Source organism: Macaca mulatta, chromosome 13, assembly GCF_049350105.2.
Source record: "Macaca mulatta isolate MMU2019108-1 chromosome 13, T2T-MMU8v2.0, whole genome shotgun sequence".
In the NCBI taxonomy this organism is placed as follows: Eukaryota; Metazoa; Chordata; class Mammalia; order Primates; family Cercopithecidae; genus Macaca; species Macaca mulatta.
This window is the reverse complement of record NC_133418.1, coordinates 123,280,428-123,304,620: the sequence shown is the minus strand read 5'-3', so window position 1 is coordinate 123,304,620 and position 24,193 is coordinate 123,280,428. Positions and strand designations below refer to the sequence as shown.

The following is a 24,193-nucleotide window of genomic DNA, read 5'->3' as shown; positions in this document are numbered from 1 at the left end:
AACCACGTTGCACATGGAACACTTTTCGGTGCAATGACCCCAAACAACATCCCGGCCTGTGCAGTTCCCACTCGCAGAGATCCAAAAGTCGGTGGGTGACGACCCACGTGTGAAAAGGGCGCTAGAGAGCTGCCTGCAGTCTCATGTCCCCCCACCCCCTGCCCTCCGCGTGCTCAGCACCTGAACGTCTTCACAGAGACAGGGCAGAGTCTGTTTAAAAGGAAGCTCCGACAGTCTCCCTAGGAAGAGACGGCGCCACCTCAGGCACGTGGACAATTTCTGGGGATGGAATTGTCGCAATGACGAGGAAATCCCCTGTGGTTTAATGGGCAGAGTCCCAAGGTGCTTGACATCCTGACCAGCACAGGGCAGCCACCTCCTGCAGAAGCTGAAAAAACAGCAAGAAAAATAGACCCATAACTAGTTTGAGTAGTTGTAATGTGCACTGAGACAAAAAGTCTTTACACTTTTTTTTTTTCTTTTTGAGATGGAGTCTCACTCTGTCGCCCAGACTGGAGTGCAGTGGCGTGATCTCGGCTCACTGCAACCTCTACCTCCCAGGTTCAAGCAATTCTCCTGCCTCAGCCTCCCTAGTAGCTGGGATTACAGGTGTGTGCCACCACGCCAGCTAATTTTTGTATTTTTAGTAAGATGGGGTTTCACCATGTTGGCCAAGCTGGTGTCTATCTCCTGGCCTCAGATGATCTGCCCACCTCGGCCTCCCAATGTGCTGGGATTACAGGCATGAGCCACTGCACCTGGCCCTTTTCACAATTTTAATTGCACTAAACTTTCATAGAAGGCTGACAGCACATAAACACGATTATGTGTCTTTGCAGTGCTCAAGCTTCAATACTGAGAATCCAAAAATATGATGAAGTGTAGAGTTTATTCGAACATGAAGTTTGAGGATAGCCACATAGGAAACAGAGACTCCCAAAATGGAAAGTTAAAGTCTCATTTACATAGTCAGAGGCAGAGGTTTGACAGGTTGCAGCCTTTTCCAACAAGATCAGGACATAGGTTATAGTGATTGAACTTGATTGGTCATAGCTCGCTATACTTTAAGGAAGATTGTTTTAACATTCCATAAAGCAGGGTAATGGTCTTGAGGGGAGTCTCACTTCTGGTGCTATTCAGTCTTTCCTAATCATTACAGGACAAGAATGAGGGAGAGATTTGACCCGGAATAAAGCAGCAGAAGGTACAGCTTCACGCCATGCGACACAGGCCCCACCGCCACATTCCTCTCAAGGCTCAAAATCAGGTACAGTTCTGACAGCTTTCAATTTGGATTATTTAATTTCACATCTCCCCCTTTTCAACATGATCTTTTGAAGAAGGCTTAGTAGCTGAACGCAGATGGTTTGGGATTTCTGTCTGTATAGGGGCTTAGTCCCACACACCTAGAAGGTTCATTCCTAGGACGTTGTCTCCCATGGCTAGGGCCATGTGCCAAGCTATGCAGAACTGATGGGGTATAGGCCGAACCTGGAGCCACATGAGGGAAGTGACGTGGTGACCTGGGTCAGGCTGCACAGCTGCATCCTCCGTTAATGGGATTCTGTGAGTGACAATTATTTTAGTATCTTCAGTTGTGGATTGACTCCATTGCACACCACACAGTGAAGACAAAACAGGCTAGAACCCAGCCAACGACTGATTAACAGCTTCTTCCGCCAAGTTCCCCAAGACCCACACCAGTTGCTTAACCAACTGTGTGGAGAGGGTGTTGGATCTGAAAGTTTGGTTATTGGGTTTTCATATCAGTATTTAATTTAAGGTCATTATCTGAGTCATCTGGGTTCAGGACATGACGTTCAGTCTTTGTGATGGTTCCCTCTGCAGCGAGTCTGAGGCCATAGGAGCCTGTAATGCAGCCTTTCTCATAAAAGCATCTTCGCTGTTTATTAACGCGGCACACGTGACTATCATTCGGGGCCTTTTTCAGTTCGGAGGGACACTGTCCTTCCCTTCTGGGACTTACCTCGTCCTCCTAGAGGACCTTTTATAATTCTGGTCACTCAAGAAGAGAGTTTAGATTTGTTTATTGAGTCGGCCTTCAGAATCTGGCCAGTTTTGAACATTACACATTTTGCTCAATCCACAAAGCTTCAATTTCTCTTTTCAAAGAGAAACTGTTTTCTCCCTGACCAAAATTTCAAATGGGAGAAAAAGTTCTAGAAACTCTAATGAGTAATTCAAAACAGAACCTTAACCTCTGAAAAAAAAAAATCAAAGTCTTGAATCTGGGGTCAGCAGAATCCCTGAAGAATAACAAACAAAACCCCAAACTTGCAGTAGGTCTTCCAACCCTATCAAGTTAGCAATTTGTGTGGCTCAAATAAAAGTCAGAACTTCAACAAGCTGGGAGGTTCGGACCCGAGAAGGTCCTTCCCAGAGGTCCCTGTTGACTTGAGCGAGGCCAGGTGAACCCACACCGTGTGTGCTGACAGCATGGCTCTGGCTGTTGGTGATGTAACAGGGATCACTGGAGGCCCACTTCACATCCCTTTGTGGTTAGCAAAATGTCAATCTTTAATCATGAAATTTGGAAAAGGTGATTCAGTATGGAGTTTATTTGAGTGTGAAACTTGAGGGTCGTCACCTGGGAAACATAGACTCTAGACGAATGGGCTCTGCTTTTAAAGTGAGAAGTTAAAGTTTCATGTTATAAGTAGAGACAGAAGTATAACAGGGCTGCGGCCTGTTCCAAGGAGGTCACAAGTTAAATCTGTTTCACTTGATTGCTCACAGCTTGCTACATTCCAAGGAAACTCACTTTAACTTTCCACAAAGAGGGGTCATCCTCTGGAGGGGTCTCACCTCTGGTGCCATTCAGTCCTTCCTAATCATTTACAGGACAAGAATGGGGAAGAGATTTGACCTAGAATCAAAGAAGTTGCAGCTTCACACCATGTGACTCAGGCCACACAGCCACGTTCCTCTCAAGGTGCAAAATGATCTTAACTTTCAACAGCTTTAGGTCTGAATTATTTAATTTCACAGGGACTTTATACCAAGGTTTTCCACATTGCACAAAGATCACTACACCTTCCAAAACCCTGCTCAGGATGTCTTAGTCACTCCTTCAAAATAGGAACTGGAAATAAAAAGCATTGAGACTGTTTTGTTGACAATTGCTTTACTTCGTTTTTATCTTCATTAGCAGGCATTAGGCAACCGTAACCAACCTTCTAGGCAGTTGTCAATGATCACTGTCATATTAAAGTGCATGTTATATATTATAAATTTCCTTCACTTTATTTCTCCTTTATCTTACAGCATTATGTTGATTTTTTTAACTATATGGAAAGTGAAGTTACATGAGCTATAAATTCCCCATTACATGATGAAGCCACATTACAAAAGACTTGCTGTATTAGAAGAGGGCAGTGGAAAGTCTTGTTTAAAATTTAGTGCTAAAATTCTCACTAAAATGTAAGTCACTGATAGTGTCCCTTTGCCTCAGAAGAGACATAGAAATAAGAGGGGTAAGTTTGGGGGTTGCACAGACAATGCTTGCTGAAGTTTTCTATCCTTCCCTGAGCCTCGGGGATGGAGCTGGGGTCATACCAGGTGGCTTTCTGGATATCATCACTTCTTCCTCCCAGAAGCCGCATTGGATGTGTGCGTACATATGTATGTGTGATGCATGTGTGTGGTGTATGTGGTGTGTGCATGTATGATGTGTATGTGGTGTGCAGAGTATCTGTGTGTATGCATATGTGATGCATGTCTGTGGTGTGTGCTGTGTGGGTTTATGCATGTGTGGTGTGTGTGAAGTGTGTTGTGTATACATGTGTGTGTGGTGTCTGATGTGGAGTATGTGTGTGATGCATGTGTGTGGTGTGCGGAGAATGTGTTGTATGGGTGTGCATATGTGTGGTGTGTAGAGTGTGTGTGTGCATATATGTGTGTGATGCATGTCTGGTGTGTGCTGTGTCTATGGGTTTATGCATGTGATGCATGTGTGTGAAGTATGTCGCATGTGTGTATACATGTATGATGTGTGGTCTGGTGTGTGGAGTATGTGTGCATGCATGTGTTGTACATGTATGTGTGATGCATTGTGTGTGGAGAATGTGTTGTATGGGTGTGCATGTGTGGTGTGTAGAGTGTGTGTATGCACGTGTTTGTGTGCATATATGTGTGTGATGCATCTCTAGTGTGTGCTGTGTGTGTATGGGTTGATGCATGTGTGTGGTGTGTGGAGTATGTGTGCATATGTGTGTGCTGTGTGTGCATATAAGCGTGTATGATGTGTGTGGTGTGTAGAGTATCTGTGCATATATGTTTGTGATGCATGTCTGTGGTGTATGCTGTGTGTGGGTTTATGCATGTGTGATGCATGTATGTGTTGTGTGTACAGGTATGTATATGTGATGCATGTGTGTGGAGCATGTGTGATGCATTGTGTGGAGAATGTGTTGTATGGGTGTGCATGTATGATGTGTGTAGTGTGTAGTGTTTATGCACGTGTGTGCATATATGTGATGCATGTCTGTAGTGTGTGCTGTGTATGGGATTATGTATGTGTGGTGTGTGGAGTATGTGTGTGCTGTATGTGCATATAAGCTTGTGTGGTGTGTGTGTGTGCACGTGTGTGCTTTCTGGTTCCCGATGGCAGACGTCTCTGACACTGCGCCCTCCCTTCTGTGATGTGCTTTACAGACCCTGCACCTCCTCCTGCTCAGAGCTGCCCGTGGTCCCATCCAGGGAAAGCCTGAATATTCCTCTTCAGTATCCATGGAGGGTTCATGGATGAAGCCTCTGGCTTCTGGGTCCTTATCTTCAGTGTCCTCCACAACTGGTTTCTGTGTCCTCAAGGTCACACCCGAGATTGCATTTGTACTCTGAATGCCTCTCCCTGGCCCAGGGCGCCCCTCACCCTCAGCCCCTAGCTCTGGGAGCCACCTGGGTCTACAGAGCCACATGCCCTTGCTTCACTCAGGGGCACGATGTATCCTGGGGCCTGTGCTGGTCCCTCCTGCCCCTGCAGGCTGGGTAGGGCTTCCATCTGCTCCTGCCTTTGGGCTGTGGAAGAATCAAAAAGGAGACACATGGGAAAGTGTGGCCACTCCGGGGTGGACATCCCGCTCCCAGGCAGTGTCCAGCCCCTGCAGACACCTTAGCTTCATGAAGAGCCAGGAGGTCCCATGGGCTTTGCTGGGTTGAGCACGGGTTTCCATGGCTTTCAGAGGTTCCATGGAAGCATTGAGAAGGTTTAGAAAAGGAGGAGGTCGTGTTGGATTGGGGTCCAGGGACTTGAGTGTGGGGAGCCCACAAGGGTGGGCTCCTGGTGGGCTCAGGCCCCCGGGTGACATTGTCCTGGCACTCTCTTAGGGTTACAGCCAGTACCCTGTAGGACACCTCCTCACTGGGACTGGATTTTAGGCCACTGTGGTGAGGCAGGGGGTGTTTGGAGGCAGAGAAGAGTGCAGGACTCATGGGTGCACAGGGGCTCGGAGGGCTTCCTTCAAGCTGCTGTGGGCAGTGCGGGGCGGGGAGGAAGGCTACTGGCCAGGGCAACCCACCGGGTGCAGGTTCCTCCCTGGGGCCTCCCTCTAATGTGTCACTCCACAGGGGGACCAGGCCCTTTGGAGGAGAAGGGGCCACCCTTTCTGCAAAACCCAGCTTACCTTTCTTCCCCAGGCTGCACTGAATTCTGGCGGATGTTTGAGTCATTTGTTCATAATAGGAATCCCTTAAACGTCCACAGCAGGACCAGGTCAATCCTGGCCGTAGACAATCAGCTTCACCATCTGCATCTAGCAGATGCAGGAAAAGGCACCGTCATAAGTTTCAGAAGCCATGTTTCTTCAAGGTCTGAAGAGAAAATGTGTGACTGAAATGTGCTGAGTGTCACTTTCCTTTCTGGCCTCTCCCTTGCCCCTCCCTCTCCCCGACCACATCTGCCCCAGGAGCCCCTACCCTGAGGGGATGGAGGTAGAGATGTCCGGGAGCCACTGAGGAACCTAAGGCAGGTGTCCAGTGCCTCTGCCCCCGGACAGGACTCCACAGAGGCCACTGGTGGCCATGGCACAGGGGCGACTCAGCCACTCCAGGCCAGGCCAATGGCAAATGGGCCCCCAAGCGCCCTGGGAGCCCGCAAAGGACCTCAGTCTCCATCTGGTGGGTGAAACGAGGCCACTGCAGATTGTGAGCAGAGCTGACATCCACAGGTGGGCCCAGGACACAACCTAGGGCCAGGAAGTGATGGAGGTGGCCACCACACACCAAGCAATTAATCCCCCAACATTTGCAGAGAACTGTCTACGTAGCAGACCCTGCAAAAGACACAGGAAGTTACACTCCACTGCAAAGACACGCGTACGCATGAGGCACGTGTAAGGTCATGCACCGCGACCTCTGCAACAGATGGACAGAGTTGTTCTGTGCAAGCCCCTACAGTGAGCTGAGCCCAGAGCCTCGGACAGGGCCCAGTGCCAGCTGTGTGCATGTGGTCAGTACAGAAACCAACGTCAGCTGGGGAGACCAAGGCCAGTCCAAGTAGCAGGTGATATTTGACCTGAGCCTTTAAAAATGAGTAAGTAATGTAAATGACAAGTTAACAGGTGCAGCACACCAACATGGCACACGTAAACATATGTAACAAACCTTCACGTTGTGCACATGTACCCTAGAACTTAAAGTATAATTTAAAAAAATAATTTTAAAAAATGAGTAAGTGTCGATAGTGAAGACTCGGGTCACTGATTCAGAAGTCGCTCCAGGCAGAAGCAGGATGTGGGAACAACAGCCACATTTTGCAGAGATTTCACAGGAAGGTTTCAAACCCAGAGGGATTTCTCCTCAGCCCTGAGAGCATGAAATTAAACTGAACATTGCAGCTGAGACGAGGGGGACTCGTTTCTCTTTGCAGTGAGGGAAGGGACCAGCACTCCGGGAAAGAGCTGCCCATGGACAACGCCACCCAACAAAGTCTCCCGTTCTGTACACAAGAGCACATCATATCATCTTATACCAAGGACTGTCTATTAATTCCCTATTTCTCAGCCTCTGCTGGTGAAGTTCCTGCATCTTACTTCTGAGGTCCAGGCGGTGAAGGGCCCTTGGCCCACACAGTCTCAGGGGGGCAGGAACAAAAACGCAGAATGGAGTCTGCGAACAGAACCTCCGGCAGCCGTCAGGTGCCACCGGCACAGGAATCTCTATTACGTGAGACACGGAGGGGAGGCTCCCTCTAACTTCCAACAGGAATGCAAAATGTGCCAGGCCGGGCGCGGTGGCACACGCCTGTGGTCCCAGCTACTTGGGAATCTGAGGCAGGGGGATCTCCTGCACCCAGGAGCTGCAGTGATCCGTGACTGCACCACCACACTCCAGCGTGGACAACAGAGTGAGACCTTGTGTCTTAAAAAAAATAAACTAAATTTATAAATTACCAGGTTTGTCTAATTTCTAAGTATGAAAAGCAAAACATAAGGAAATTTTGCAGCTTGTTTCATGACTTGTTGCCTCCTTTCCTTCTGACTTGAGTGTGTCATCTGAGAGAGGGCAAGGTGGGGGAGTTCTTGCCCTGGGAACATGTCATCAAGCTCTCGGCTGGCGCAGGCGGCCCAGGACATTGTGTTCCCAAGTCCTCCCTGCTCAGAGCACGACCTTGGCTGGTCCCCGTGGCCCACATGCAGCTGGCTTCCATGGCAGCCGGACCCATCACTCAGAGTGATGCAGGTTGACTCAGCCCTGGTCTGTCCAAGTCTAAATTTCCTCTTCTGTAAAATGGGAATAACCTGCCTCCAATGGTGAGAGTGAGGTGGGGTCGGCCAGGCAGGCAGGGAGCAAAGGGAACACTGCCTGCGTTTATGTAACTGGGAGGCCATCCCCAGTGGGGCCCGAGGCATCACAAAGGCCCCTGTTTGCAAGACGCCTCGAGTTCTCTGCTGTCTCCACAGCTGGCATCCAGCCTCACAGACACCCTCGACCCAGGTGAGGTCCCCACTGTCCCCATGTTGAGTGTCACAGGGAGACGCCAGCAGGACCTGGCCTGCCTCTTCCTCAGGGGAGGCCTGGACGAGGCTTCTGGGCCAGGATGTGACCCTGGATGGGGCACAGGGTAGCCGCAGTGAGCGGCCAGGACTCAGGCTGTGGGGGCCTCCCTGACCCTGCCTGGGGGTGGGGTGGGCCCAAGGAAGCCCCAGGCCTTCAATTTAGGATTTGCTTCATCAAACGGATCAATTCAGGCTCAAGATAAGCAACCTCGAAACTGTCTCCCTGGAGAGCCAGTGGGGCTTCCTGTTGGAACTCAGTCCCGTGGGACCCTTCCAGGCAGAGGGTGTGGGAGGCTGCGCCCATCCCTGCCACGCCTGGCCCCCACCGTGTCCCTCCGTGCATCGCAGACATGTTCTCCTGCTGACCTCCACCCTGCAGACGCGCCTGGGTCTCCCCCTTACTGTGTGGGACACAGAGGGGCCCTGCAGACCTCGGGGGAAGGAAAGAGTGGGAGAAATGGGAGGCGCTTGCAGGACTCAGCACAGCCGCCTGGGCCCAGCCTCTCCTCAGGCAGACCAGGACCCCTGAGTGAGATCCCCCAAGGTCCCTTCCTGTCTCAAATTTCTTCAACTTTTACAATTAAAGGAAGAGAAGAAGAAGGACGTGCTCTCCTCTCTCATGCCCATTTTCTTCTATACCCTGAAGATCCTCAGGTAGCTGGGATTCTCTGGCTGCTCTGAAACCCCGGCCACGTGTCCATTTCCAGGCGAGTGAGTCCCGGCTCCCCACTCCTGCCTCCTCCTGATCTTCTCCCCACTCCTGCCTCCTCCGGATCTTAAACAAGTTTGAGGCTCCAGGTAAAGATCATGGAGCCTCACCCTGCTTGCTCAACTCAGCAACTCGGTGGTTTCCCCGACGGCGGGTGGAGAGCTGGACCCTATCCCTCCACAAGCTGCATCTGCCCTGCCTTCTCAAAGGCAGCAATTCTGGGAGCCTGATGGCTTCATCCGGAAAATAAAAAGGAAAGGCCACGCGGAGGGGTTTTGTGCAGGGAGCCACTGGCCCAGCTACCGGCCAACCCGGGAAGAGCTAGCTGGGTGACGAGGGGACGGAAAGGGCATGATGAGTGGGTTTTGCCAATGCTTGTAGCCAGAGACCATGCACGGGGCTTGAAAATCCTCTCTTTAGCTTGAAAAAGCCTGAACTTTGTCCCTAGATAAGAGAGTATTTTGTGGTTCATCATCCATAGAAAGAGAACTCAAAGGAAAGGGCGTGATCACAGCAGTGAGGCACTGACTGGGGTCCTTCCTGCGCAGTAAGCGACCACTGACGGGGGTCCTTCCTGCGCTATGAGCCACCGGGCAGTGGGGCTGTCCTGCCGAACCCCATGCAGGGCCCCTCACCAGCAGGTCCTCTGAGCCCACCCTGGCACACAGTGGGCTCCTTTGGGAATGGACCCGGGAAAGCCGAGCTGCCCCAGCCTGCAGGATGCCAGGGCAGGGGCAGCCCCTTATCCTGGCCTCCCCTGGGCCAAGTTCCACCTCTCCCACCTTCCTCATCTCCTGAATCCCCTCCTCCTCAGCCACAGAGAGCGCTCCCACCACCCTGGGGAGTGAGATGGTGATGGTGACAGCTGTGGCCATGAATGTGGCTGGGGAGCTTTGTACCCAGGTGCTGCCCTGGTGCCTCACACCTGCTAAGTCATGTCATTCTCAGGACAACAAGCAGAGAAACAGGCAGGAGCTGGTATTACCCCATTATACAGATGAGGAAACTGAGGCACAGGGTGATTAGTGCTCGTCCCCAAATCACAGAGCTGCAGAGTGGTGAAGACAGAACAAAACCCCAGCCAGCCAGAGGCCCTGCTCCCCACACTGCCCTCATTCTAGAAGGTTCTGCCGTAAAACCAGTCCCGCCCATTGTGGATGAGCCCAACAGAGATTCAACGAGACAGGAGAGAGGGATGGAAGATAACCCGGGGCCCAGCACACAGGGACGGCTCTGACAGATCCTGTGCAGTCAGGCTAGTTGAATACACAAGCAAGCGACCGTGCCTGGGCTGTCTGGACTCCGTGTCCATGGCCTGGGTCACCCTTGGCCAAGTGTGGAAACACGCAGCTGGGGGCTTCCTCTGGCCGAGCATGGCAGCTTTAAGCACCACGGCCAGGCAGATTTTCTTCTGCACCACGGTGTCCTCATCCCAGGCTAGTCTCTGCTGAGGAGCTCCCTTTCCTGCTCTGGGCAGTGCCCCCACCTTGGCAACGGAAAAAATTCTACCCTGCAGAGAGTAAAATTGCTGGTGCTCGACGGGGACACGTGCATGGCAGTCCCTTCCTTGCAAAGCTACTGAATCCACTGGGGCTGGAACAGGGCCTGGCCTCTGGCTCTGGGGCCCAGCAGGCTGTGGGGAGTCACTGGAGGAGAGGAACTGGACTGTGCCCCCTTCAGAATCCCCCTTTAAAGTGGAGAGCTGGGGACTGACGGCGTGCCTACAATACGGTATGCATGTGGTCAGTAAAGAGACCCCACTGTCAGTCCATCCTCCCACAGTGCTGGCCCCGACACGTGGGGACTGCAGAGTGGGTTTGCCTGGGAAGAGGAAGCATGGTGGTGCAGAGTGGGCGGTGCAGCAGACGTGGGAAAAGCAAGAAAAGAAAAGGGGAAACTGTGCAGAAAGCAAGCCATGGTCAGGCTGAGTGTGCTGCCCCCTCCACCCGGCTTCAGGAGTCTGATGACTTGACTTCTTTTGTCGTCTAAGCCAGGATAACAGGAAAGCCAAAACGAAGGGCTTCAGGCCCAGGAAGATCAGAGGCAGCAGTGCTGGAACTGGCTCTGTAAATTTTACCGACTATTAGATTTTCAGAAAATTTGTGAGCTGGTTGATGTTAGGTTTGTAGCTGGAATTCAGTCATAGGTAGAGGGAGAATTTGCACCACAGAAATCAGCTAATGCCAAACCTCAGGACTCCTCCCCGCCTGGACAGCAGGTGGGGGACACTCACCGCCGATCCTGTGGGCCCCGCAGGACACTCGGCACTTCTGAGCAAGGTTCGCTCGTCTGCAAAGTATGGGCAGTAATCCATAATGGCAGGGCTGTCGTGAGGTTTAGAACAGTGTAAGTGCAGTCTGCAGCCCAGCTTGATAGACAGCATGTTCAAAAAGCATTAACCAGCACTGTTGTGATTACCTTAGACGCACCGCAGGCCAGCCTGGTGGGTAACCAGAGACCGTTCCAAAACATTGGCTCTGCCGATCAAACAGAAACACAGGCTGGGAAGCCTATTTTTTTAGAGGGTGGAGGAAGCGCCACAAGATTTTTCCATAGACCTACGGAAATCAGTTTTTCCAGTTTCTGGAGCTCATTTCAGGACATGCCAGAAAGGCGGCGTTTCACTCCTGGGCTGGCTCTGAGAGGCTGCCTTCTTGCAGCTTCCAAAGGAGGCACGGAGGTTCCAGGCTGAATGCCCTGCAGGGAGGGGACCTCCTTCAGCTGCTCTACCAGGAGCCACATGATCGGGGTGGAAAAGTCGGGGCCTTCCAAGTACACAGGGACCAGAATCTCCCAAATCCCACTGGAGACAGACCAGCGTGCCCGTTGGTCGCCGCTGGGAGGCTCCCGGGGACACGGCCTCGAGGAAATGGCGGATACCTCCTCAAGTCATGCCACACCCAGACCTTACCCTGGACCATCTTTGGTGGCACACGAACCTCAACAGCGACCCCTTCCCCTGCGAGTGCCAGGCCCCCAGCCCTCCCTCCCACCCCACCTGTGCCTCCACGTCCTCAACCCAGTGCCCTCCAGCCACAGGTGCAGGTACTGTTTTAAAATTTCTCACATTGGACAGTGACCTCCTGCATCATCTTGCTGAGGCACAAATCTAAGTCATGTGCATTTCATTAGCTAATCTTTGGGGGGGAAAGTTAGTATTTGTGTTGATGGCTAGCACTGACCACAAAAATTAAAAGAAGGTGAAGTGGGATAAGATGACAGTGATTTATAGCCAGGAAACAAATGTTTTGCATAAATATGAGAGTGGAATGCTAAGTTTGGTGACAACTCATATCAGTGACAGAAACAGGAAAAAGCAATTTATGAAAAGGTTTTATTGTGTGCTTCAGCTAGAATTTATTTGTATTGCTTCATAAGTGAGTTTAGCTTTGTTTTATAAAACCATTAAGGGTCTGAATGGGTCATCGAATTCTCCAGTTCTGTGTTATTAAATTTTAGGAGGAAAATGATGTGCAGTGATGGAATTCGAATGGGCAGCAGTTGGTGGATGTTTCAGAACGCTTCCCTCGAGAAGCCTCACCACGGAGTGTCCTTCAATCAACCTCAGCCCATGCTCACTTACCACCCTGACACTCCCGTTCCTGAGTCCATGTGCCACCTCCTGGATGCCACAAATGTTCCCAGGCAGAGCTGTGCCCTCACCTAGAAGAGCCTGGCCCTTGTTTGCTGGTGAGGTCCTGAAGGAGGCCCAGGTCCTCCGGGAAAACACGGGGCTGCATGAAGCACACCTCCTCACATTGTCGTAGAGATGATGAGCTTTCTAAGTGTAAAGCACTCTGCCAACACACACATCGCCTCCCGACCTCCTCCGGCCAAGCACCTGCACCCCCTGGTCTCACCAAGTCCTGCCCCTCACTTCTACCCAAGCTCCACTCCAGGGAGAGGCACTTTGGCCAGCAGAGAGCTTTTTGTAAATTATTCATCCAACAAACGTTTGGGTGTCTCTTCCATGCCAGGCGTCGGGCACGGCCCGGGGTGCTGGACTCTCCGTGAGCACAGGCTGCGGCAGAAACAGTCGGTCCAGAGGTCATGGGTGATGCATGAAGTCAGAGGTCCTGGGAGCAACGCCACGTGCAGCCGATGTTTGTGGGGGCCCCGAATCGCCAGCAACAGAGGACACATGTATCTGGCGGCGGCCTCTGGAGACACGAAGGCCCCGTGTGCTGGGCCAGGACCCGGGGACCTGAGAGCCGGGGCTGCAGCTTGCGAAGCTTGGGCAGGATTCAGCGTTTCCTCCCAAATGATTCAGAAACCTCTGGAAAGTTGTGAAAAGGAACGAAGGAAATCAGGCTGATGTCTCCAAAGGACTCTTCAGGCTTTGGGGTGGGGGAAGCGAAAGCCAGGAGAATAGGGCAGGGTGGGCCTGTCCATGTCTGCACGCGGGCCCAAGAGATAGACGTGGCAGCGATGAGGCAGGGGCACAAGGGAAGGGAAGGCTCAGAGCAGGTTTGCTGGAGCCCATCCTCAGATGGGCGTCTCTGTTGAGGTCGAAGAGGCCCTTGATGGGGCTTCAGAGTCTGTGACATTCCAACTTCAAACCACTGCTGGGCTTCATGTGGAGGTGCAATGATAATAATCAGAACAAGCTGGGGGTTCTAACATGATCTTGCTCACCGCGGGCGGATTCCATACACTGGTCACTTGTAATGACTTCACATTTCTTAGTACGACAGAAGCCTCCAATCTTGAATACAAACTCATACAGGCCCACAGGCGCTGCTGTAAAACGTCCTGTGGAGAAGGTAGAGGCGTCCAAAACTGCCTTGTGAACTGGTTTTTGCTGGCAGCATTTAAATCCACTTCCCTCAACCCCCAAAATGGAAAAACAATTTTCATTTGGAAGAGCTCTGGACACCGTGGTCGGCGAGAACGACCTTCTTGGAGCCTGCGGTTTCCTGTGGGGAGGGGTTTCCTGTGCCCTGGGCCACGCGTGGACTTCTCTCCCTGAGGCAGAACGTGGGTTGGGGAGTTGGGTCCCCAGGCTTCAGATCTCTGGGTCCATTGAATCTCAGCAAAACACTGGCTCCCAGAAGAATGGGGATGCTGGGCGGCTCCCATGGGCCAGACTCCCCTGAATGCCCTGCTCATCCCTCCCACCCACAGTGTTCCTGAGCCCCCGGTGAGGCCACATCCTGGGGGACATCCCTGTGTGCTGAAGCAGCCGCAGCTGTGCCCAGGCCACAGGGGAGCCCCCGACACAATCCTGGGAGGCAGTGGTCCCTTGTTGTACTCAGTCACCCTCTATACTAAACCACCCACTACACCAGTAAACCACCCGCTACACCAGTAAACCACCCGCTACACCGGTAAACCACCCGCTACACCGGTAAACCAACCGCTGTACTGGTAAACCAATCACTCATTACACCAGTAAACCAGCCACTACACCAGTAAACCAGCCACTACACCAGTAAACCAGCCGCTACACCAGTAAACCAGCCGCTACACCAGTAAACCAGCCACTACACCAGTAAACCACCTGCTACACCAGTAAACCAGCCACTACACCAGTAAACCACCCGCTACACCAGTAAACCACCCGCTACACCAGTAAACCACCCGCTACACCAGTAAACCACCCGCTACACCAATAAACCACCCGCTACACCAGTAAACCAACCGCTGTACTGGTAAACCAATCACTCATGACACCAGTAAACCAGCCACACCAGTAAACCACCCGCTACACCAGTAAACCAGCCATTACACAAGTAAACCACCTGCTACACCATTAAACCACCTGCTACACCAGTAAACCACCCGCTACACCAGTAAACCACCCGCTACACCAGTAAACCAGCCGCTACACCAGTAAACCAGCCGCTACACCAGTAAACCACCCGCTACAGCAGTAAACCACCCGCTACACCAGTAAACCACCCGCTACACCAGTAAACCAGCCGCTACACCAGTAAACCAGCCGCTACACCAGTAAACCACCCGCTACACCAGTAAACCACCTGCTACACCAGTAAACCAACCGCTGTACTGGTAAACCAATCACTCATGACACCAGTAAACCAGCCACTACACCAGTAAACCAGCCACTATACCAGTAAACCACCCGCTACACCAGTAAACCACCCGCTACACCAGTAAACCAGCCACTACACCAGTAAACCACCCACTACACCAGTAAACCAGCCGCTACACAAGTAAACCACCTGCTACACCAGTAAACCACCCACTACACCAGTAAACCACCCACTACACAAGTAAACCAGCCATTACACCAGTAAACCAACCGCTGTACTGGTAAACCAATCACCTATTACACCAGTAAACCAACCACTACACCAGTAAACCAGCCACCACACCAATAAACCAGACACTATACCAGTAAATCAACCACTATACTTCTAAACCAACCACTATACTGGTAAACCACTTATTACACCAGTAAACCAGCCACTATACCAGTAAACCAGCCACTACACCAGTAAATCAACCATTATACTTCTAAACCAACCACTATACTGGTAAACCACTTATTACACCAGCAAACCAGCCACTACACCAGGAAACCAGTCACTACACCAGTAAACCAGCCACTATACCAGTAAACCAAGCACTACACTAGTAAGCCAGCCACTACACCAGTATACCAGCCACTACACCAGTAAACGAGCCACTATACTGGTAAACCAACCACTACACTGGTAAATCACCCATTACACCAGTAAACCAAGCATCACACCAGTAAACCAGCTACTACACTGGTAAATCAACCACTACACCAGTAAACCAAACACTATACCAGTAAACCAGCCACTATACTGCTAAACCAACTACTACATCAGTAAACCAACCACAACACTGGTAAACCAACCACCACACCAGTAAACCAGCTACTACACTGATAAATCAACCACTACACCAGTAAACCAACCACTACACCAATAAATCAACCACTATACTCTAAACCAACAACTATACCAGTAAATCAACCACTACATTGGTAAACCAGCCACCAAACCAGTAAACAAAGCCACTACACAAGTAAACCAGTCACTATGCTGGTAAACCACCCACTAAACTGGTAATCCAACCACTACATCGGTAAACCAGCCACTATGCTGGTAAACCACCCACTAAACTGGTAATCCAACCACTACATCGGTAAACCAGCCACTACACCAGTAAATCAGCCACTATACTGGTAAACCATCCATTACACCAGTAAACCACCCACTTACATTGGTAAAGCAATCACCATGCTAACCACTACACTGGTAAACCACTCATTACAGCAATAAACCACCACTATACCAGTAAACCAGACACTACAAGAGTAAATCAACCACTAATCAGTCAGAGGGCCTGAGAGCAACTCTGTATAGTGTGGTGGACCCGAATCGCCAGCAACAGAGGACACGTGTACCTGGTGGCGGCCTCTGGAGACACCAAGGCCTCATGTGCTGGGCCAGGGCCCGGGGACCTGAGAGCTGGGGCTGCAGCTTGCGAAGTTTGGGCAGGATTCAGCGTTTCCTCCCAAATGATTCAGAAACCTCTGGAAAGTTGTGAGAAGGAACAAAGGGAAAACCAACAAGTAAATGAACCACTACACTGGTAAACCAACCACTATATGAGTAAGCCAACCACTATACCAGTAAACCAACCAACACACCAGTAAACCTGTCACTATATCAGTAAATCAACCACTACACCAGTAAACCAATTGCTTTATGAATAAACCAGCTGTTTCACCAGTAAACCAACAACTACACTAGTAACCTGGCAACGATGCCTGTGACCACCACAGGGACTGCCCACCAGCCAGGACACTGGCGCCCGGCTCTTCCAAAGCAGCAGACGCGGTCCCTGCAGTCAGAGAGAGTCAGCCCCTGGCAGCAGAGGTCAGGTCATCCTGCATTTGTCCCAGGAGCCTTTCCGGAACTCTTCCCGGCATGGTCCTGGGTCACTTCCAGTCCCCAGCTGGGCAGAGGAGAGGACACCAGTTTTCCCCCGTGCATTAGTGACACAGCCATTGAGGGTTCTTCAGGAGGGAGGGGACTGAAGAAAAATATATGATCAGGGATGTGCTAACCCTGCAAGACTCATCATTACAACAGAATGAAAAGGGGTATCTGACATATTTTATTTCTCAAATTGCAGCTACAGGCCGGGCGCGGTGGTTCACGCCTGTAATCCCAGCACTTTGGGAGGCCAAGGTGGGCAGATCACGACGTCAAGGGAGCGAGACCATCCTGGCTAACATGGTGAAATGCCATCTGTACTAAAAATACAAAAAAAAAAAAAAAAAAACTTAACCAGGAGTGGTGATGGGTGCCTGTAGTCCCAGCTACTCCGGAGGTTGAGGCAGGAGAATAGCGTGAACCTGGAGGCAGAGCTTGCAGTGAGCCAAGATCGCACCACGGCACTCCAGACTCTGTCTCAAAAAACAAAAAAAAAATTGCAGCTACAGTTTTGAATGCCCTGACTACGTTGTATTGATTAGTGACCTAATGATCTCTCTTCTTTTACATCATTAGATTTCAGACTGAAGACAGTGCAGTGGGTCTGGAATAAATGTTTGCGACGCAAGGGACATGAGTTCCAGTGCTGGAGGCAGCCGTGACTGCCGTGAAGCAGGGGATGTGGGTTCCAGTGTTGGAGGCAGCCATCATGGCCACGATGCAGGGGACAAAGGTACCAGTGACAGCCACAACACAAGGGACATGGGTTCCAGTGACAGCCACAACACAGGGGACGTGGGTTCCAGTGTTGGAGGTAGCTGTGACTGCTGTGACACAGGGGACATCGGTTGCAGTGACGGCCGTGATGCAGGGGACGTGGGTTCCACTATTGCAGGAAGCCGTGACACAGGGGATGTGGGTTCCAGTGCTGGAGGCAGCTGTGACCACCGTGACGCAGGAGACGTGGGTTCCAGTGTCAGAGGCAGCCATGACTGCCGCGACACAAGGGACGTGGGTTGAAGTGATGGCCGTGACACAGGGGACGTGGGTTCCAGTGTTGGAGGCAGCTGTGACGGCCACCATGCAGGGGAGTGAATAACCAGCGTGTGCTGTCTAGGCAGCAGGTTCCAAGCAGCCGCTTTCCTCCTATGACTTTGAAAAGTGATTTCCTTGTCAGTTTCTTACTCACTGAACTATAAACTGGAATACAAGTATGGACTCAACATAAAAGGAAATCGATAGAAATAAAATTGTGACTTTTAAATGTGACATTTTTCACAAGGAGTAAAGAGTTGGAGGCGGCCGGGCACAGGGGCTCACATCTATAATCCTAGCACATTGGGAGGCCAAGATGGGCGGATCACTTGAGCTCAGGAGTTCGAGACCAGCCTGGCCAACATGACGAAACCTCGTCTCTACTAAAAATACAAACATCAACTGGGTGTGGTGCTCATGCCTGTAATTCCAGCTACTCAGGAGACTGAGGCAGGAGAATTGCTTGAACCCAGGAGGTGGAGGTTGCAGTGAGCTGAGATCGCACCACTGTACTCCAGCCTGGGCGACAGAATGAGACTCCGTCTCAAAAAAAAAAAGAAAGAAAGAAAGAAAAAAAGAAAGAAGAGTTGGAGGAATGCCGATATGGAGGAAAAAGATGTATCTGGAAATCCCTAATAGAACTCTAATAAAGGAGCCGAGGCCACAAACCCACAGGACATGAAAGGCAAGCGGTGAGAAGACCCAGACCAGAGCTGGCACCCAAGGACAGCGGCTTCCCTCTCCTGCAGGTCCATCCAAGCAGTCAATGCAGGGCAGGGTGCCCGGCACTGTGACACCCACAGAACCCACGTTCTGCCTCAGGGAGAGATGGGGTCTGCGTGGTGGCCTCGTGGAAGGGGCAAGGCAGATGCCTATGAGAGAGCAAGCAGGGAAATGAGGTCCCAAAGGGAGGGTGGGTCAAAAAGGAAAGGCTTGGCTCTGGTGTGAGACGGGGAGGGCTCTGGTGTGAGACGGGGAGGGCTCTGGTGTGAGACGGGGAGGGCTCTGGTGTGAGACGGGGAGGGCTCTGGTGTGAGACGGGGAGAGCACAGGTGAGGGGCGGCTGCTGGGAACAGGTCCCAGGCAGAAGCTGAGGACACGGGAAGGCACAGGACAGGCTCTTCCTGCCCTGAGGGCTGTGAAGGAAAACTCTAAATGAAAACTCCAGTACTTACGGTGGGGGCTGAGGATCTGCCGGAACCCCAACCCTGAGGGGCTGCATGCTCCCTGTACAGACCTAGAGCCTCTTCCCCAGGGGTCTACAGCTCAGCTCTGCCTGAGGCTTGAGGCAAGGTGAGGGGTCGCTAAGCAGCTGGCCCTAGGGGTGTTGCCTCAACCACACCCAGGATGCTTGACCAAGCAGAGGGACCTGTCTCAGGGGCTGTGATGGCCAGAGGGATTTTTTTTTTAATTTTATAATGTCAATAGCTTTAGAGGTACAAGTGGTTTTTGGTTACACAGATGAAGGTACAGTGGTGAAGTCTAGGATCTTAGTGCACCTGTCACCCAAGTAGTGCACATCATACCCAAGGCATAACTTTCCATCCCTCACCCCCATCTCCCTCCCCACTTCTGAGTGTCCAGTGCCCATTATACCACCCTGTCTGCCTTTGCATGCCCATAGCCTTGTTTCCACTTATAAGTGAGAACATAAGTCATCTGTTTTTTTATTCCTGAGTTATTTCACTTAGAATAATGGCCTCCAGCTCCATCCAAGTTGCTGAAAAGACATCATTTCATTCTTTTTCATGGCTGAGTAGTATTCCATGGTGTACATGCAGCACATTTTCTTTATCCCCTCATCAGTTGATGGGCACTTAGGTAGATGCCATATCTTTGCAATTGTTAGAAGGATTTTTTTAAGCTGCAGCCTGAAGTCTCAAGAGTTCCATGCATTTACAGTGGTGTCTCCCCACGTTCTCTCTGTGTTTTCTTCTATGTTATCTCAGCCAGCTCGAACTGCAATAACAGAACACCACAGATGGGCGGCTTAAACAGCAGACATGCATTTCTGTGAGTCTGGAGGTTAGAGGTCCAAGATCCAGGTGTGAGGCAATTCTGCATCTGGTGAGGGCTCCATTCCTGGCTTGAAGACAGCTGTGCCTTCTCACTGGGTCCTCACATGGTAGAGACAGCACAGCCCTGCCATCTCCTCTTCTTCTTCTACAGACACCAGTCCTATCGGATCAGAGCCCCACCCTCATGGCCCCCTTGGACCTGATTTACTTCCTTAGAACGCTTTCCCCAAACGCAGTCATCCTGGGGTTTGGGATGTCAATGTGTGGATTCTGGGGAGGCAGCTCGGTTTATAATGGACAGGCATTTTTTCTTAGACATCTAAGAAAAGAAAACCCTCCCCTGCCTTCCCACTCCCAGGAGAGGAGCCAGCAGGGGTGAGGCCACCCAGCCCCAGGACATGTCCTGCAGAACCTGGGGTCCCGTGGGCTCTCCCTGGAGAGACAGAGAGCTGTCCACACGTGGCAGCCCCAGTCCACACCCTAAGGATGCTGTCTCCACACCTGAACCACCCATTGTCCTGCCCCCACCCACTGTGCAGGGTTTCACATGTCCTAACCTCCCCTTTCTGGCTCTCCTCCCAGCGTCCTCTCTTAAACTTGCAATCTGCAGCTCGTAGGGGTGACAAGTTATGAGCCAATCTCAGAAGAGAGACAGGCAGGGTCACATTTGGGCGGCAGCAGACCACCACCTGCAGAGACCAGGTGGCAGGTCCTTCTGGGAGGTGTGGGACGCACCACCAGGGGCTTAGGGCATTCCACCTACAAGGTTCTTAGACCCTTATTCATACACGGGGGACGTGCACAGTATTTCTACAGCAATCCACACTTCTGAATTGCCAATGAAAATTATTTTCAACATACATTGTCAATTAACAAACTCAATTGCAGGCAGACCACGATGGCAGAGGCTGATGGGTCTGTGGTGGCCACTGCGTGGTGAGGCTGCCAGGCCTGGGGAAGAGCTCCCTGGCAGTACACTGTGTGTGAGCTGACCTTCCCCCAAGTGTGCTTTACAACCGAAGACATCTGTGTTGTATGTGTCCATATACATCCACACGCACACAACATCACAAGGATGGACACAAGGTCACAGATGATAAAACCCACTTCAATGGGGATGTCAGAGAACAATTAGAAAACCAAAACTGTCCTGCAGCCAGTCATCATGCTAACCTGTAATAGATAATGCATGATCGTTATGTGAATTATTTTCAGGGGTTAGTGTCAATGTCTTTCTAATTTTCAGCCTCAATATAGACATAGCTCAGCTGCTGCCCTGACAGAGCTGGGCAAGTCCTCCTAGCACTCTGATGTTGAGCTTTCCCTTAGGGGCTCAGAGCTGTCTTTGCCTCTGAGTCCTTTTTTCTTCTCTCAATCTCCTGTGTGGACTTGAGTCCTGCAAATGATCAAAACTGGAAGGTCCAGTCTGGAGTCACTGCAGAGAATGTTTCTCATGCTTCCCTGAGAATTATTTCATAATTGCATTTGCAGTGACCAAGAAGGGGAGGAAACAACAGCTCGGACAATTCAAGCTTCAAGAATCTCACCCCTGGGAGAGGAGTCATTCCTCCACCCACACTGGCCCACGCCCCGCCCCAGTGGATTTTCCTGCTGGGAAAACAGACCACTTTGCAAGTTGTTCCTTGGATACTCAAGGTCGGAGGAGGACGGCGAAGACTCTGTACGTAATTAGATGTCCTTAGTTCTTAGACGACCACAGTGACTCAACCACCCTGTGCCTCCTGAAGGGCAAGGCTAAGAAGTAAAACAAAACAAAGTAAAAAGCATGCGGGGAATGCCCTGTCCAGAATCCCCCATGAGTGCCTACACTACGAGGTAGCCTCTCTGCCCAGGAAAAGTCCATGACTTGCTGCCCTTCTCCATCCCAATCTGCACTTTGAGATCACCAAGAGAAATACTGACGATCCCAAGACAGATTCAACTGCCAAAGTTAATGGTGTGGACCGCCAAATAAGGTTAAAGGAGACTCCCAGCCCCGTGCCAAGGACAGGGCACTTGCTCAGGAAGCTGCTTCCCCTCATTCTCTCAACTTCCACTCTTCTCTCTGGAGCCTGGGTACCTTGAAAGGCATTGTTTAAAATAGCTCCAGCAGTCTTGCAAGAAAGTGTGGTTAAGAAGTGTAGGATGCCTTATCATATAAGTGAAATTAACCAATGTGCTCAAACTAAACACGGGCATTACAAAGATAGTCAATATTAACGCAATGGAAATTGCACGTAGGGTCCAGACTTACACATACAGAGCTAGAAATGACGAGTGGTTATTTGTGAACTTAAAATACACAAAAGCATGATATTTGCCGAATAAGTTGGTGCAATTACACATTGCAAAAATATGTTTAAAGGGGTCATAATAGGGAGGCAGAAAAAAACCCACATTTGTTTTTGTATTTAGATTCAAAAATATTCAGTGAAACAATATCAGGACAACAACTCTATCCAAGCAGAAGGCAAGCTGTGAGCCCAGCTCAGCGAGAAACACGTTGGAAGCTCCCCCTCCTCAAGACAATTGGGAAGTAAGATGCCAGCATACAAAACATTTTTCAAATTATCAAAACCAGAATGTTTCAGATACAAAAAAAGGTGGCGTAACTTGGAAAAGGATCATAGAGAATGGGGCAATCATTTTCAGTTGGAATGAAGAAGTTCTGATAGAAAAATGCGACATCTGAACTGACTCTGAAAAGGTGGATAGAATGGACAGAGTATGAAAAGGTACAAACACCAGGAAAGGATTTCTGGGAGCGGAAAGGGGGATTCAAATACCTAGAAGTAAAGAGGAGTCAGGCTTATGGGAGACAGAAAATAAATTCAAACTACCAAGCAGCCAGCCAAGGGAACCACAGATGCGGCCACCCAGATTAGCAGAGACAGAGGGCAAGGTACTATAGCTCCAATGAAAGTTGGTAGGAAAAAGCAACAAAACAAATAGATGAAAAAGCAGGTGGGGGTCAGACCCAGAGCATTCTCCAGTCAGGTGGATGCCTCCCTTCTGCTCGGTGGAGGGAGAGCATGGTTGGGGGTGGCCGGACAGGATGGGAGATGATGGCAGGGCAGACAGGCAGTGAGAGGCAGCAGAGGAGGACGAGACAGGGGACCCTCTGTGGAGCGGAATCAGGAATACCTGAGACACTGCAGCGTGAGGCTGAGTAAGATGAGCGTCAAAAAGCATCAGAAATGCCAAGCATTCACGATCCACTGGGGTATGTTAGAGCAGGTCTCATGGATGGAAGGAGGAAAACCGTTGAGTGGATATTGGATAAACATGGGTCTTAGTCTGTTTGGGCAGTGGTAACAAAGTGCCCTGGATGAGGGGGTTTAGAAACAACAGACATTTATTGCTCACAGTTCTGGAGGCTGGAAGTCCAAGATCAAGGGGCTGCCAGGGTTGCTGTCTGGTTAGGGCTACATTTCTGGTTCACAGATGGTGCCTTCTCACTGTGTCCTCACACAATGGGGTAGGCAAGAGAGCTCTCGGGGTCCCTTCTACAAGGGCACTAACCCCATTTATGAGGGCTTCACCCTCATGACCCCATCACCTCCCAGAAGTCCCAACTTTTCAGACTGCTACCTTGAGGGTTACGTTTCAACATGAATATTTGAGGGAGACACCAACATTCAGACCATGGCAATGTAAGAGCCTTTTCTAAGTTAGATACAATACAATTGGGAGGGAATAATGTTACAAGAATCAGGCAAAGAAGCTGAGATTCTGGAATAAAAGGATGTCTGAATGTTTCATACACATATTTCCCTAGAAGGCTTGAAGACTCATCATTCCAGGACATAGTTTTTCAGTTTATCTGGGGCTTTGGTCTCATGTGTCAATAAAGTTTGTGAAGGAATTAGAAGGGAAAATTTTAAATAAAAATGAAGGGAGTTCAATGCTTAAAGTCACAAAGTTTAGGAAAGTCGGCTCAGATAAAGGGAACCTCTGACACTCGATGATGGGAAGGGACCGAGTGCATGTGGGTTCCCTCGACCATCAGCACAGCTGCCTTGGATGAGCGGCCTGTGGTTAGTGGCCTGAATTCAAGGCTGTGAGACAGATGGAGTGGGTGTGGTTCCTATCTGTCCAGATCAGTCAAAGTTGCGCACATGGTTCCTATCTGTCAGATCAATCGTAGTCATGGACGTCCTCATGGGAAAATTCACCAGAAGTGAACACAGTGTGGAAACCACGGTGGCTGTTGTGGAGACAGCTCCCCATGGGGCCCCTGGGGTCCCTGTGCAGGCTGTGAGCAGAGGCACTGAGACCCACTGACCCCCCACTGTCTTTTCAAGTATGTTTGCTTAGTGTGCAGCCTTGGGAGACACAGACAGTGCTTCCGTCCAGAGACGAAAAGGCAGGTCTGCTCAGCATCCACTGTCATGATGTGTCCCTCCGGGCCAAAGGCCAGTCAGTCTCACAGTCCATAGTAGGACCCAGATCCCCTGTGCTCAAGCTCCTTATCAGTGG

General features: G+C 50.8%; 2 long non-coding RNA genes across 2 annotated transcripts in view; one reads left to right on the top strand and one right to left on the bottom strand.

The window, feature by feature from the left end:
- The first annotated feature begins 639 nt into the window (after positions 1 to 639).
- LOC144333628 (uncharacterized) lies at positions 640 to 7,406 on the top strand. Its single transcript, XR_013402549.1, has 3 exons — positions 640 to 1,267; positions 1,447 to 1,566; positions 2,863 to 7,406. It is a non-coding gene; the product is annotated as an uncharacterized LOC144333628 (long non-coding RNA).
- LOC114671789 (uncharacterized) overlaps positions 3,129 to 24,193 on the bottom strand; it is a 31,833-nt gene continuing 10,768 nt past the window's right edge. The window contains exons 2-3 of the long non-coding RNA XR_003721924.2: positions 5,643 to 5,829; positions 3,129 to 5,037 (exon numbers count right to left, since the gene is read on the bottom strand). This is a non-coding gene — a long non-coding RNA (uncharacterized LOC114671789). The remainder of the gene's footprint in view (positions 5,038 to 5,642; positions 5,830 to 24,193) is intronic.